This window comes from Sciurus carolinensis, chromosome 18, assembly GCF_902686445.1.
Source record: "Sciurus carolinensis chromosome 18, mSciCar1.2, whole genome shotgun sequence".
Classification (NCBI taxonomy): domain Eukaryota; kingdom Metazoa; phylum Chordata; class Mammalia; order Rodentia; family Sciuridae; genus Sciurus; species Sciurus carolinensis.
The window spans coordinates 38157678-38173539 of NC_062230.1; the positions used below are offsets into that span (position 1 = coordinate 38157678).

General features: G+C 50.4%; 1 protein-coding gene across 2 annotated transcripts in view; it reads left to right on the forward strand.

Moving 5' to 3' along the window:
• Tfap4 (transcription factor AP-4) overlaps positions 1 to 15862 on the forward strand; it is a 39564-nt gene that overhangs the window by 1368 nt on the left and 22334 nt on the right. Inside the window, exon 2 of one of the 2 annotated variants that reach the window (XM_047533224.1) lies at positions 706 to 814. The exons of the other annotated variant lie outside the window; for it this stretch is intronic. The gene's annotated coding sequence lies outside the window, so the exon portion shown is untranslated. The remainder of the gene's footprint in view (positions 1 to 705; positions 815 to 15862) is intronic. 2 annotated transcript variants of the gene reach the window in all.

Consider the following 15862-nt stretch of genomic DNA (forward strand, 5'->3'; position numbering starts at 1 on the left):
CTAGTCGGGAGGGGCCTAAGCGGAGGGCCTCAGAGCGCCCCCTCCCGGCGTCGGGAATCGCCGCGATTCAGCCAGGAATACCACCCTAAGCAGACTCAGTCATACAAAAGCGAATCTCAGCCAGGCAGGGCAGCAGCCCCAGGGAATCCAGGTGTACTGAAAAAGGTACGCAGTAACTGACTGTCTTAAATCTGTTAGCAAAAATGTTCATCTCGGGGCCGGGGGTGTAACTCAGTGGTAGAACGCATGCTTAGCACGCAGGAGCCCTGAGTTAAATAGCTGCAAGAGCCCTAAGTTCAATTGCCTAGGGTGGTGTTGTGAGGATGCTTATCAGTGCTTGTAGATGCTAGGTACTATGAGAGGGTGTGGATAAACTGCCCAACAACCCCAGCTGAAGGAGACTTGGCTACAAGAAACTTCATCCAGGGGTAGGTGTAATCCCAGTTATTTGGAGGCTGAGGCTAGCGAACTGCAAGTTTGAGGCCAGCAATTCCCTGGGCAATTTAGTAAGACCCTGTCTCAAAATAAAAAATTAAAAGGACTGGGGATGCTTCTCAGTGGCAAAACACACCTGTGTTCAATTCCCAGTACTGCAACGAAAAAAAGAAGGAAGGGAGGGAGGGAGGGAGGAAAGAAAGAAAGAAAGAAGGGACTTTACTCTGGAGGGACTGTCTGCAAATCTGTTTTTTCTGTACTTGTTCCCAGGAAGAACTCTGACCTGGGATCCCCACTCTCTCTGGATACATCTTTTGGATGGCAAATAATATACCTCCTTTCTGAGGCAGTTGTGAAAATTAAGGTACCCTCAACACAGGTTAGTAACCACTGCTAGATGTTAGGCCTGGCCCATGGCTTGGCCAATTCCAGGACCCATCTGCTGTCTTCAGAAAATCCCTAAGTTTGTCTGTTTGGTTCCTATAAAACCAACAAGCATAAAGAAAGAACTCTGTAATCTCAGTGGGGCTGACCCAACCAGAAACCCCTAATTCTCAGCCAGAACAGTTCTTTCTCTCTATTGGACATTTTCATTACGTTCCCAACAGCCCTGAGGATGGGACCAGTTATTATTCTCATTTCACAGATGTGGAAACTGAGGCAGAAATTAAGGTAGCCACAGTTTTATACATTATTAGGAGACATGGTCCAGATTACAATCTCAGTGGGTCTAATGTTTGATTCCAAAGTGCATCCTCAGACCTACCAACTCCCTAGGCAAGATAACTTGGCAAGGTGGGGGCCACCCATGAGAGCTAGCCTGTGAACTGTTTTCTCAGGGTTCTCTGCCTGCTTAGTGAAAGGTGGGCAAGGAGGAATGCCTACCCTCCCTACTCTCTGCCAGTGCTTTCTGTCTCCAGCGGTTCTTGCTCTAAGCATTCATCCTTCCTGTGTGCTCAGAATAAGGCTGCTTGGCAGGAGGGTGGTTTGCCCTTTTAGACTGAGAGTTCCCCAAGGAGAAGAACTCAGAGACATTGCCCTGTCACTCCCCCTGCAGAGTCTTGGAGAGGCCTGTCATATAGCAAAGCTTCCTAAATATCACTGAATGATATATTTGGTGGCTAAATTTGGTGCTCTAACCCTTCACCAAGAAATATTTATTGGACACATCCTAGGTTCCCATTCGTCCAACGGGTTCTTATTATGCTCTTATTATGTGTTTATTCAACATCTACTGAAGGCATACTGTGCCCTGGGCTAGGCAACCCCACACCCACCTTTAAGGAGGTCTAGTGGGGACCTCTTACCTGTCAGTATCCAGAGGAAATGCCATTCACTAATCATACACATGCACCTGCCCACCGTGAGGAGACTGTCTTGCCCAATGTAGGAGCTTCGTAAGCCCTACTAAGATGTCTCTTCGATTGACACAGTGCTAAGTCCAACAGGAAATCAGAGGTGTAGGGACAGTTCTTATCTTTTCAGAGCCTGAGCTGAGCATGAAAGACACAGGCAACACAGTGAAGGGAGCCCTAAGATCTATGATGCAGACACAAGAGAGACCATAGGAACCAGGATGGATAAATGGTAGCAGGTCTCACGTTTCAACCCTTGATCTTGGCCAAGCCCTCTGACCTTTCTGAACCTCAGTTTCCCTAACTGTGGAATATTAGTTTTCAGGAAGCCTATCACAGGGCTGTGTGAGGCTTGGTGCAGAATGCATAGAAAAGGCTTCCACCAGGACCTGGCAGGGAGATAGAGGGAAACAAATGATAGCTATTATTATTATTAATGAAGCTGCAACCCAGGCACAAGGAAGGAGTGAGGGAGGGAGTGAGATCAGGATGACTTATTAACCTTGAGCTGGCAGCCTCCTGAGCTCTTTCTGTTGGTTGGTGCTGGCTTGCTGAGCCTGCAGGGTTGGGACTGTCTATGGGTGGGGTGTTTATTCTGGGAATCAGCCCTGGCTGCTTCTCACACCCTGCTCCAGGGAGAAAGGAGGGCTTCAAGTCAGAAGCAAGGTCCCCTATGGGCTTGGCATATATAATATAGCACCACCTGCCCACAGAGCTAAGGCTGAAAGTGCCTAGAAGGCACAGCCCTGAGGTCTTCTGGGTTTGAGACACACCCTCCTTAAGGGTTTCACCTGACCCTTAAGAAACCTGTCCTAAAAAGCTTGAAATACTCAGATTTTGGGAAGACTAGAGACTAGGCCCTGAGTGCCAAGGCAGGATGAGTCTTCTGGTCTTGGGGGAGAATGACATCACAGAGGGGGAACATCCATGCAGGCTGCACTGCTCTTAGAGTCCCTGGTCCCTTCCTCAGGACTGGCTTCACAGACATGTGAACTGTGCAGGTGCAGAGGGCTGGTAAAATGTTCTGCTGTCACTGAGCCCCATTGTTTTCATTTTGCATTAAGCAGCCTGCCTTGCCTCCTGCTGGTTTCCTATATGTAGTTTCTTTGAGGCACTGGGGCATTGAGACCCACCCCTTGGCCATACCCAGTAAGACCAGATGACCTTAGGGAAGCCCCATTTCCAGAAGGGTGGTAGACAAGCACCAACCCTCTCCGAAAAGTCTGAGGCCAGCTGTGTGATTGTGGTCAAGTCACTTAGTCATTCTGAGCTTCTATGTATGACATTATACATGCTTCATTCAAATAGTTGAGAGGCTTAAAAGAGGTAGTTCCTATAAAAGGCACAACTCCTGGGCTGGGGATATAGCTCAGTTGGTAGAGTGCTTGCCTTGCAAGCACAAGGCCCTGGGTTCTAATACCCGACGCTGCCAAAAAAAAAAAAAAAAAAAAAAAAAAGGCATAGCTCATAGCTCCTGACCTGGAATAAGGAATAAGCGCTCAGGAAATTAGAACTGTTATGTTTTTAAAAATGAAAATGAGGGTTTGGGGAGATAGCTCGGTTGGTAGAGCGCTTGCCTTGCAAGCACAAGGCCCTGGGTTTGATCCCCAGCGCCCCCCCGCCAAAAAAAAAATGAGAATGAGAGCCAGGTATGGTGGCGCTGTCCTGTAATCCCAGTGACTGGGGAGACTGAGGCAGGAGGATGGCAAGTTCAAAGCCAGCCTCAACAATTTAGCAAGGCTCTAAGCAACTTAGCAAGACCCTATCTCAAAAATAAAAAAGGGTTGGGGATGTGGCTCAGCGGTAAAGCGCCCCTGTGTTTAATCCCTGGTCCAAAAAAAAAAAAAAAAAAAAGGATGTGGCATGTGCCTGTAATCCCAACGTCTTGGGAGGCTGAAGCAGGACGACCACAAGTTCAAGGCCAGCCTGAGCAATTTAGTAAGACCCTCAGCAGTTTAGCAAGACCCTGTCTCAAAATGGGGCCGGGTGTGGTTGAGTAGGCCTGTAATTCCAGTGATTCCAGGAGGCTGAGGAAGGAGGAGCTCAAGTTTGAGGCCAGCCTGCAGAGTTTAGGGATACTGTCTCAAAATAAAAATAATAAGGGCTGGGGATGTAGCTCAGTACTAGAGCGTCCCTTGATTTAATCCCCAGTTCCAAAAAATAATGATAATGATGATGACAAATAAAAATGAGGATGGGGCTGGGCACGGTGGTGCGCGCCTGTAGTCGCAGGGACTCGGTAAACGGAGGCAGGAGGATTGCAAATTCAAGCCCAGCCTCAGCAATTTAGCGAGATCTGATTCAAAATTAAAAATTAGAAGGGCTGGAGATGTAGCGCAATGGCACGAGGCCCTGGGTTTGATCTCCAACACCAAAATTTAAAAAGGAAAAGAAAATTGAGATTTTAAGGACGGGCACCAACTCGGAGAGAGAGGAGGGGTCTGCTTCGCATCCTCACAGACCTACCCCGAGGAGAAGCCGTCCCTCACATGACCCCTCCCCTCCTGCCTTCTGAGGGAGGAGACCCCCCCCACCCTCCCGGAGCAGGGACCAGAGGGTGGAGGAACGGGCGCGACACATTTTTGAGTCCTGACCAAGTGGAAACTCCCTCCCCAGGGCGGAAGCCGGGGGCGCCCCACTGGGGCCCGAGTCTCCGCCGGGGCGGGATCCCAGGCTCGGGGGCGGGGCGCCGCCAATTAGCATGGCTCCGCCCCTCAAACCACCTTATGAATATGAATGAGCCGACTGGGGAGCGGAAGTGCAAGAAGGCCTCGGCCAGGGTAGCTCCGCCCTCTCTGCGGGCTCTGGGGGCGCGGTCTCGTCCTGACGCCCCGCCCGTCCCGCCCCGCGCGGGGCCTCCTTCCGGCCGGCGCGCCCCGGACGTGACCTCGCGGGCGCGCGTTGGAGGCGCCTGGCGGGAGACGCCCGCAGCCCCGCGCAGGTGTGGTCCCGCTTTGTCACTGAGCTACCCGGGTTTCTCGGCTTCCAGCCCCGCGGGGCTAGGCTACCAAGCACGTCTGCGCGGTCATTCATTCATCCCGGTGCTGGTGAATTCACGAGTGAAAAGTGGTACAGACCTGTCCTTAGGGAGCGTGCGTTCCAGGCACTAGGGGCCACCTGCGAGACTAATAAGTAAAACATGTAGGCTGTCAGACAAGGGCCAAAGCAAGGATGTAAGCAGTGGAGCGGGGTCACTGAGAAAGAATCAAGACGAACGGAGCAACGGAGCGAGCCTTACGGGGAACTAAGTAACGAGAACTTTCCAGAAAGAGCATTCCAGGTCTAGGGAGTCAGAACAGCAGTGCTTTGAAACCTGCTGGTATGGCAGAAGTGGAGATTGAGAATAAGAGGATGGAGTAATGATGACGATGGCCTACGGTTTTGAGCAGGTGCCAGGCAACATGCTGGGTGCATTGTATATCTTTTTCACTTCATCCTAGAGATGGTGGGAGGTAGGCACTACCATTATCTGGGAGGAAATCAGACTCAGGGAGGTTAAATAACATGCCCAAGGTCACACAGCTTGGAAGTGGCCAGACCTGCTTCGGAACCCAAAACTGACGTCATTGCCAGAAACGCCTAGGAGACCGGGGTGGGGCGACCTTGACCAGGACGGGTCCTCCACACAGGCCTCCCTTTCCTCCCAAAGTGCTGGGGAAGGGGTCAAGACTGACCTCCAGAGGTGAAGAATGGACTGGCAGGGCCTTTTTTGCTTCTGCTAGCCTCAGAGCTGGCCTGCTATAATGCACACTCTGAAAATCAGTGCATAGAACAAGGGCATGCAGAGCCTTTGCCAAGTCTGTTCTCCCTTGAGATGCTTTTGTTGCCTGAGAAAGCGCTTGTCACCTCTCCAGGGTCTGGATCAGGTACAAGTGACTGGGGAGAGAGTGGAAGGGTGGGAGCCAGGAAGAGGGTATGGGTCAGGGAACCTGGTACAGCTAATATCCTGATACCTGAAGTAGTAACAAAGGCAGTGTCATCTTGGCAGGCTGCATCTGCCACCTGCAGCTGCATATCAGGCAGAATCACCCAGTCATCCTCCAGGTCTGGAGAGATGAAAACACACAAAACCCACTGACTTCTGCTGTCCTGAGTGTGGAAGGGCCTCAGAGTGGCCAATCTGAGCTCTGCCACTGTGCTGATGGCTCTTCTGGCTTCTCTACAGCAGGAGGGGAGGAAGAAGTGCTTTCTTTCCTTGAAGGCTGGTCTGTACCTCTGAGGTCACTAAAGGGGATAGGAATGGTGAGTCTTCTAGAATTCACCCCTTCCCCAGCCTGGTGCAGCTCCCCATCCTGGTCTTTAGGCTCTGATGTAAAACATGGCTGGGTCAGGAGCAGGATCCTGTCCTCTTTGGGGGGAACTGGGCTGTTACATGAGCCCTTGCCTCAGATCACCAGTAAGTCTGAGGTACTGATGGGACAGAACCAAAATGGAACCCATTATCAGGCTCATTTGAGAAGGAGGCTCAGAGAAGTTATACGGTTCTCTGAAGAGCACACAGCTATGAAGTAGGAGGGATGGAATTCAAGCCCAAACTGTTTGACACTGGAACACAAACTTTGTGGGTCCCTTACTTAGAGACCTCTTCACACACACACACATGATGGGGGGTTGTAGGGATGGCAGATGGGGAGCAGTGACCAAAGGGGACAGACACTTTCTGCTCTTCTTGTCCACAATACCTGGACTTTGTTCCCAGGCCTTTGTGTCTGAGATGGGTCAGCCACTCCCTTCTCAGGGGGCACAGGTGTAGCTGGAACCAGTAGATGGGATTATAGATGTGTGACACCATGCCCAACTGGTGTTTGGTCTTAAAGCTGGGTGTGTTGAGCACCTGACTCCACCTGGGTACCTGAGACCTCTCTGTACGCCCTGACCTTGAGCTGAAGGGGCAGCTAGAGCTGTAGCACTCTCCAGATGTGTGGTGAGTTGTGGCATGCTGGGGGAGAGGTAGAGGAATCCCCAAGAGGACACAGAGAGACCCAAGGCCGTGCATGTGAGTCATGGGACCAGGAGGGAGGAGGATGGAATGAAATGAGGGGAACAGTAGCTCTGGGTATTGTTGAGCACTGAGCTGTCTGTCCCCTTCTCAGGAGCCCCGACCTCTCTGACAACATTCTGAGACTTGGAGCCCCCGTGGGTCCTTGGACAGGGCATGGTGAAAGTCCAGAGCAGGACCCAGGGATCTGTGTCTTTAACAAGTTCCCCAAGTGATTACAGTGCATGTGGTCCTCTGAATAAACCTTCAAAACCATTGTCCTGGACCTCCCAGCCAGGCAGCCAAGAGAAACCCCTTCCGGAGCCTTCTGGCAGCTGGGAGCCTGGTGTGTATAATTGTTTTCCATGACCGAATTTAAACGCATTCCAGTCTCTGCAGAGCACTGTCATCAGCCAGAGCTTCTCCTCTGTCTAAAATAAATGTCTCAAGCCATGGCCCTGTCTCCAGCCCTCCCCTGCCAAGTTTCTCAAAAGAGTAGGCCACCCCAGGTCACCCACTCACTGCTGAACTGCATGCTGGCTTTCTTCCTCTTGTGCTCTGTCCTAAACTGTCCCTTACTGTCCCTTTCACACCGTGACCTCCTCTCACCAGAGGCCCCAGAGCAACTGACTTTTCCTTTAGGTTGCAGCACCTCCTCTGCAGGTGCCCCTTGAAATCAGGTATCCCTGGTATCCAGGGACCTCCTTGACTTGAAACTTTTCCTCCATCACTGGGCCTGCATTTTTAGGGACTGGATTGACTTCTCCCCTGGGCTAGTCCTCTGGAGCACTTCCAGATAGACTCAGATTCAACAGAAATCTGGATCACCTGTCACCCTTCAAAGACCCAGGGATCTGGGTTCTTCCCTGTCCTTGCTGAGACTGTACAGGTGGAAAAGGAAAAAGTACCCCGATCAAGGAGCCCAGCTGAGGAGCCAGGCTTCACTGCCAGAAACTTCTGACTTATGTGTTTTTTTCTTTTTTTTCCCTGATAAAGTTACATGTATTTTGTCATCTTTGTCCCAGCACCTGAGTCCTGCTGTCCACTGGGTAATGTGATGGAGCCCTCTAGTCTCAGGGTCTCTATGCCATCCACCCCCACCCTCCAGGCAGGCTCAGCTCCCACCTCAGAACACCTCAAACCATTCCTTCTCTAGGGGTCTCAGAAAGCTGCTGTGGCCTTCTCACTTTGATGGGGCCCCACAGTGGGCCAGACACTGCATCTAGGGGCGTGGGCTGAAGAGTGTGTCCCCCTCTGGATTATCCTGGCTGTCACCTACCTGCCTGGTTTTCCTACACCTGTTAGTGTCCTCACAGCACTGGACCAAAGCTCCTGTCCAGTGTCAGGGGTTTGGTTCAGTTCCAGGTTTTACCCCTACCAGCCTTAGGACAGATTCCTTGAGCCCTGATGTGTTTGTTTCTTTTGGAAGCCAAGGCCCTGAGCGCCATAGGCAAGTGCTCTACCTCTGAACCACACCCCAGGCCTGAGTTTAGGTTTCTGGTCTCTGACACCACAGTTGGTCCTATTTCAGAAGGGTATTATGAGGACCAACACGACGACATTACATGACCTGGTTTCTGAAAGTTGGCACAAAATATTGCTTGATGTGCATTATTGCATTTAATCCTCAAAATCTCTCTTTGGGTAGATCATCACTATCAGAACTCTTTGGCAGATGACAAGAGGGAGGCTCAGGGACACCAAGTGCTTCACCAAGAGCACACGGCTTTAACGTCACAGAGGTAGGTTTCAGGTCCAAGGTGTTTCACTCCACCACCTGAGCGTCTAACCCCATCTTACATCCTTCTTGGTTGTCTCTCCCCACCCTCTTTTTCTTCTGTAGTACTGGGCTTCATGCATGCTAAGCGAGTGCTTTACCACTGAGCTACATTCCCAGTCCTGGTTCTCTTACATTCTGTTTATGCATTTGTTCAGCCGATATCTATGGCCTGCTTGTTCCCTGGTGATGCAGCAGTGAATGAACAGATGAAGCCCTGCCCTCATGTCGCTGACATTTAATGGGGGTTAGAGAGGAAGAGTTGTGCAGAAACTTGTCAAAGGTCCCTCTTCCTCCGTCAGCTCCTGGGGACACAGCAGGGAACCCTCCGGTTTCCCCACTGCTCCTTTTACATGAAGGCCTTCAGGCAGCAGACATTGGCAGCAGCATCAGACCAGATTTGAGCTTGACCCTTGCAAAGGAGGAGCTGGATCACAGCAGAACCCAATTGGAGGCACTGTGGTCCTCAGCAAAGGGGACAGTGTGGGCACCTTGACACACAGGCCAGTTTGAGAGCAGGTGGGTCACCTGGAAGAAGCCACCATGTTTTCCTGGGCCTTGGGTCACCCTCTGAGGCCATGTCAGGCTCTCTAGCAGCACTCACCCTCTTGTCCTGACTCATCAAGTTCCCCTCCATTATCCACAGTTCACCCAGTTTGGGTTTGGAATGAAGAGAACCTCAGAAGAAAAAGGTTTGAATAGTGTTGCTGAGGCCAAAAAATCGGAGAGTTTCCTCCATGGACACTGGCTTCAGCACTGTGGTTACAGATGCAAATTGCAAACCAAAACCTCAGTGAATGCTACTCACACCCATGAGAATGGCTATAATAAAAACTAAACGAAAAACAAGTGTTGCCAGGCATTGTGGCACATGCCTGAAATCCCAGCAATTCAGGAAGCCAAGGCAGGAGGACTGCAAATTTGAGGCCATCCTCAGCACTTAGTGAGTGAGACCCTATCTTAAAATTAAAAAATAAAAAGGGTGGGTGGATGGGTATGCACTCAATAGTAAAGTGTCCCTGAGTTCAATCCCCAGTACCAAACAAAAACAAGTAAGTATTTCTGGGTATAGTGATAAATGCCTGTTAGCCCAGCTATCAAGAGGCTGAGGCAGGAGGATGGCAAGTTCAAGGCCAATCTAGCAACTTAGCGGCAATCTTCCTCAAAATAAAATAATTTTTAAAAAAGACTGGGGATGTAGCATAGTCGTAGAGCGTTTGCATGTGCAAAAGCCCAGGGCTCAATCCCCAGTACTGCAAAAACAAACTAACAAGTTGTAAAGGACGTGGAGGGATCACAACCCTCACACACTGCAGGGAGGATTTGGTGAGCCACTTTGAAACCCTCTGACAGGCCCTCAAAAGGTAAGCATAGGGGCTAGGGGTGTCACTCGGTGGTTGAAGACTTGCTTAGTATGCATAAAGCCCTGGGTTCAATTCCCAGTACTGGGGGGAAAAAAAGTTTAAGCCTAGTTACCATATGACCCAGCAGTTCTACTCCTAAGTGGGAATGAAAATATATGTCCACACCAAAACGTGTATGGAAATGCCTATTGCAGCATTATTCCTAATAGTCAAAAAACGGAAACAACTCAAATGTCTATCAACTGATGAATAGATAAACAAATCATGGTCTATGCACACAATGGAATATTATTCAGCCATAAAAAGAAATGAAGCACTGATTCATGTTACATGCTGAAGGAAAGAAGCCAGGCACAAGGAACCAGGTATTGTGTGATTTTTTTTTTAATATATGTGTGTGTGTGTGTATATATATATAATATATATATGTGTGTGTGTTTGTATATATATATAAACTATATATATATAGTTGTTGATGAACCTTTACTTTTATTCGTTTATTTATATGCGGTGCTGAGACTCAAACCCAGTGCCTCACACATGCTAGGCAAGTACTCTACCATGGAGTCACAACCCCAGCCCTGTGTGATTCTTTTTATATGTAATGTCTGGAATAGGAAAATCTATAGAGACAGAAAATAAATTAGGGGCTGCCTGGAGCTGGTGGGGCAGGGATTAGGGAGTGACTCTAAGCAGGGTTTCTTTTTTGCATGATGAAATGTTCCAAAATTGATTGTGGTGATAGATGCATGACATTGTGAATATGCTGAAAACCATGGAACTGTAATCTGTGGCATAATCAAAGTCTGAATTATTCCAGTGACCTGGGAGGCTGAGGCAGGAGGATCACAAGTTTGAGACCAGCCTCAGCAACTTAGGCCCTAAGCAACTCAGTGAGACCCTGTCTCAAAATAAATAAAAAAGAATTGGGGATATAACTAGTGGTTAAGCACCCCTGGGTTCAAGTTCAAGCTCTGGTACAAAAAAAAAAAAAAAAAAACCCACAAACTAACCCAAAGAACTTGCTGAGTGCCAGAGGCAGTACCTTGGGGTTATATTGCTCCTGAAAGGATCACCAGGAAGTGACAGAAGGAGGAGGTTTCTTTTTATTTTCAGGCCTCGACTCACATGGTGTGTCCCCAAGACATGTCTCACCACCCATAACCCTCTCTTTGTCACTTTGTCATCTGTCAGCCCCGTTTCTTCCCTTTCCCACACTTGGAATTCTTTTCTGTCTGTGGCCTTGGTTTTGCATGACTCTCTTGCTCCACTGAGCTCCATGAGGTTGGGCTTCTTTGTATCGTGTTCCCCATGTGGTAGGTGCTCAATAAATACCTGCTGAATGAATGAACCCATATATATGGACAACAGCTGTGAGCACATTCGTCCAGGCCAGGGCCAGTGGTTGGTGTTGGAGAAGCAGCCTATAGGCCCAGTGTCTCTGGCCCCAGCAGCGTTCTCTCTGTGTTCCAGTGCCAGTAGAATGTCTCTGGAAAGGAAGCCCAAAGCCTGGTCTGGCTGGGAAGTGGCAAGAGGGGAGGGGTTGCTGGGCTGCCAGGCCTGGGGAGGAAGTCTGCAGCCCCAGGCTGCCTCGGGCGGGCGTGGCGTCTGTGTTTGCACCTTTGGAATGTGGCTGATTCACTCTGAGGGGAGCCATGTGCCGCTGCTGCCGCTGCCTTGGATCTGACATCTGGAGGCTGAATTCCAGGAGAAGAGAGACGGATTCCTGCAAGCAGATGCCAACTTTGAAGGTCAAATGGAAAGATGGAATGGCTTTAAGAGGGGCCTGAGAGGATCTATTACTCCCTCCAGGGCCTGGGAGAGAGGCACGGCCCCAGTTCTAGCCTTGACCCAGCTCTTGAGCTACCTTAGCCTCTACTGGGATGACCCGGGAAAGGAGCAGGGGAGCTCAGTAGTCAGACCTGGGTTCAAAGAGTTACTTAGCAGATCCTGTAACTGCAAGGGCCAACGGCTAGCTGGATCTGGGACTTAGCAGTGTCCTGGGATACTGATACTGGCTTGCTTGCATCTTTCAGCCAAATATCCTCTGCATTCCCTTTACCAGCACCTCCTGAGAGGAGACCCTGACATCATAGGCCTGTGACTTTCCAGCCTACTTCTCCCATGAGTTCCAGCAAGATCCTAAGTTTGTCTCTCCTTGACCAGAGTTTGGTACCAGCTTATTCCTGAAGGGATCACCACGCAGCTGATTGGATGGGTGTGGGTCAGGAACTCATCCCTTAGAGTTGTATGGAGAATGTGGGAGTAGGGAACCTCAGAGGAACAACACTGTAACTCTGCCAGCAGCCTGCGTGGGACTGGTTCCTGGGACTTGTACCAGGCACTTCACTGCACCTGGCTTTATGGGATTGTACCTATCAGGGTGTACCTTTGGTTAAGTCTCTGCCTTAAGCTCTCTGAAGCTCATATTCTTCATCTATGAAATCTCGGATTCCTTTAAGGATTGAAAAGGACAATGCATGAAAATCCCTTGGCATACAGACAGTGATAACTACCATGCAGTTCCTTTGTCTTACTGATGTGTAGGTTCTGCATGATCTGCAAGGAGGGTGTGCGTGGCCTGTGCCAGTGTCTGATCCCTGAGGTGTTCCGCATTGTTCGATGTCCCCCCCCAGGGGGTTGGGGGCAATGCAGGGGAGATGATGGAAGCTGGGGGCAAAGAGAGGGAGTAAGGAGAGGAACACAGTCCAGTCCCAGCGTGTGTGCACCAGCTGTGGGGCCTGCTTCTGGAGCACCTCCCGCACCTTCAGCCTGCTAGTGGCTGGAGGAGGCGTCCTGGAGACCTCAGCTTAGGAGCTGCTGTCCCTGAGCCTCCCCTGCTACATCAGGAAGATGTCTGGCCATTTGACATTGGAGGGTTCCTGGATCACTCTTACAGGACATCTCTGTTCTCCGTCCTGGAACCCTGGAAGCTGTGGCTGCTCCAGGGCTTGGGCTTCAGGAGTTCCTGGCAGGTGGAGGGCAGGCCTCCTCTGAGCTTTTGCTGCTGTTGGTGAGCCATCGGAGCAAACGCCTGTTGGAACTTGGGGCAGAGTGCTAGAACCAGCGTGCCGTCCGTGGCTCAGGGACCTCTGTGCTGCCAGCTCTGCTCGCTGTCACACCTCTAAGCTGCCCCAGGCTTGTGGTGCTGACCTATTCCCAGCTCCACCAGGTCCTCCCAATCTCAGTTCCAACCCACCTCCTCCAAGAAAGCTTCTCTGGACTGGCCTTTCAAACCCCTGGTAATCTTCATCTTCATGACTGGTCTTGGGTCCAGCGTGTCAGCATGATGGTTAGTGGCTCCTGTGTGATTGCACAGCCATCTGGTCACTGACTATGTCCTGCAGGCACAGAACACTCTTGCAACACACCTTGGCTTTGCCAGGTTCTCAGTACTCATACCTTTCTTGGGTGTCCCTTTCCTCCTTCCCTCCCTCCCTCCCTCCCTCTCTTCCTTCCTCCCTCCCTTCCTTCCTTCCTCCCTCCCTCCCTCCCTCTCTTCCTTCCTCCCTCCCTCTCTTCCTTCCTTCCTCCCTCCCTCCCTCTCTTCCTCCCTCCCTCTCTTCCTTCCTTCCTCCCTCCCTCCCTCTCTTCCTTCCTCCCTCCCTCCCTCCCTCCCTCCCTCCCTCCCTCTCTTCCTCCCTCCCTCCCTCCCTCCCTCTCTTCCTCCCTCCCTCCCTCCCTCCCTCTCTTCCTTCCTCCCTCCCTCCCTCCCTCCCTCTCTTCCTTCCTCCCTCCCTCTCTTCCTTCCTTTCTTTCTCCCTTCCTCCCTCCCTCTCTTTCTTCCTTTCTTCCTCCCTCCTCCCTCCCCCCTCCCTCCTCCCTTCTTCCTTCCTTCCTTTCTGTGTGTATGGGATTGGGAATTGAACACAGAGGCATTCTACCTGTGAGCTATATCCCCAGCCCTTTTTGTTCTTTGAGACAGGGTCTCATTAAATTGCCCAGGCTGGCCTCAATCCTGTCTCAGCTTCCTGAATCAATTGGATTACAGACATGAGCTACCATACCTGGCTTCTTAAAAAATAAAAATAAAAAACAAATAAACAAACAAATGAATAAATAAATTTTGTTTTTCTTTTTTGTGGTCAGGAATCAAACCTCAAGCCACTTAACCACTGAGTCACATCCCCACCCACCCATCCCCTTTTTAAAAAAAAATATTTTTAGTTGTAGATGGACACAATACCTTTATTTTATTTATTTATTTTTATGTGATGCTGAGGATTGAACCCAGTGACTTACACATGCTAAGCAAGTGCTCTACCACTGAGTTACAACCCTAGCCCTCCCCAGCCCTTATTATTTTCTGTTTTGCTCAGGGCCTTGCTAAGTTGCTGAGGCTGGTTTTGAATTTGTTATCCTTCTGTCTCAGCCTCCAGAGTCACTGGGATTACAGTGCTATTACACTCTGCTCAAATGTTTTTTAAATGTGTTCACCTGGTCTTTTCTGTTATGTGACTTATTCCCTGAAGCTAAGGATAGCTACATTTTTTAAAAAAGATACTGGGGATGGAACCCAGGAGTGCTCTGCCACAGAGCTATGTCCCTAGCCCTTTTTGTTTCTTATTTTGAGATCGGGGCTTTCTAAGTTTCCCAGGCTGGCCTCAAACCTGTGATCATCCTGCCTCAGTCTTCTGAGTAGCTGGAATTACAGGTGCTTGCTGCAGACTCCTCCTTATTTCTTTTAACTCTGAATAATATCCCATTGTATCTCTGTCAGCCATCGGTGGACGTTAGGGTTGCTTCCACCTTTGGCTGTTAGGAACACCCTGGCTATGAATGTGTATGTACGAGTTTTTGTATGGATGTAGGTTTTTAATGTTAAGACTTCTGGTGTTTCTTGTTTGTTTGTTTGTTTGTTGTTGTTGTTTTGTTTTTTTCCCTGTCCTGCGGGGATGGAACTGAGGGCCTAGCACCTGCTGGGCATGCGCTCTCCCACCTGTGGGCCCCCCCCCTTCTTTACCCTTTAAGGGCTCTCTGACAAAGACCTCACTTCCTCTTCACAGAAACTGCAGGGTGGGTACTGGCATCGTCTCCTCTCCTCAGTCAGGGAAACTGAGGCTCTGAGAGCTGAGGCAAGGCCAGGCTCAGGTTGGCTTGGCATGGCTGTCATGGTTATTGTTTGCACTGCCTTGCAAGGTGCTCTTCTACCTAAATGTCGCTGACTCTTCCAACAGGGCTGTGCGAACGTCAGACTTCAGAAATCCCCATGACCTGTCCAGGTGAGCACCCCGCAGTGGTCTGTGGCCCCAGAGGATGCGCTGCAGGGGATTAAGGCTATCTCTGCTACTGCTGCGGAATCCCCATCCCCAGACCTGGGACCCAGGCTTTTCCTTTGCTTCCTTGGGGTGCTGTTCGTAGCCTTAGCCTGACCCCCTCAAGGGATAGCAGTCCCAGAAGCTGCTGGCCCTTTTGTTTGTTGTGGACCTCTTCCTTTGGGTCCCAGGGCTGTTTCATTTCTTGCTTTCTTTGGGTTTGGCTCACGGACCTGTGCTGACCTGGTAATGAGCTTCTTCCACCTTTCCTCCTGGCATGGTGGGTGTGAGTCTAGCTAGAGACGAGCCCGGGTTCAAATCAGCTGTCTCATTTTCTGGCAGTGCAGCCTTCTGAGCCTCTGCTTGCTCATCTATGTACTGGGGGTCACAATAATAATACCTCCTAACATGATGGCTTGGGATTGACTAAGAGGATGGCTCATGGCCCAGCACCTCACATCTCTAGTTGGCCCTTGCTGTATGTCTATGGTCCTTGCATTTCTTGCTGACTCTGAGTCCCAGGAGGCTGGGTTGCCTGGGAGACTTCCCATGGTCAGTTCTGGGTGAGGTGGGGGAAGTTGAGGTTAGGACCTTGCTGCCTGGTGGCTGAAGGGTTTGGATGATGACCACGCACCACCCTGAGTGGGTTCCACAGCTCCCAGCCTGAGACAGGAGGGGCAGTCACACGGCAGGGAGCC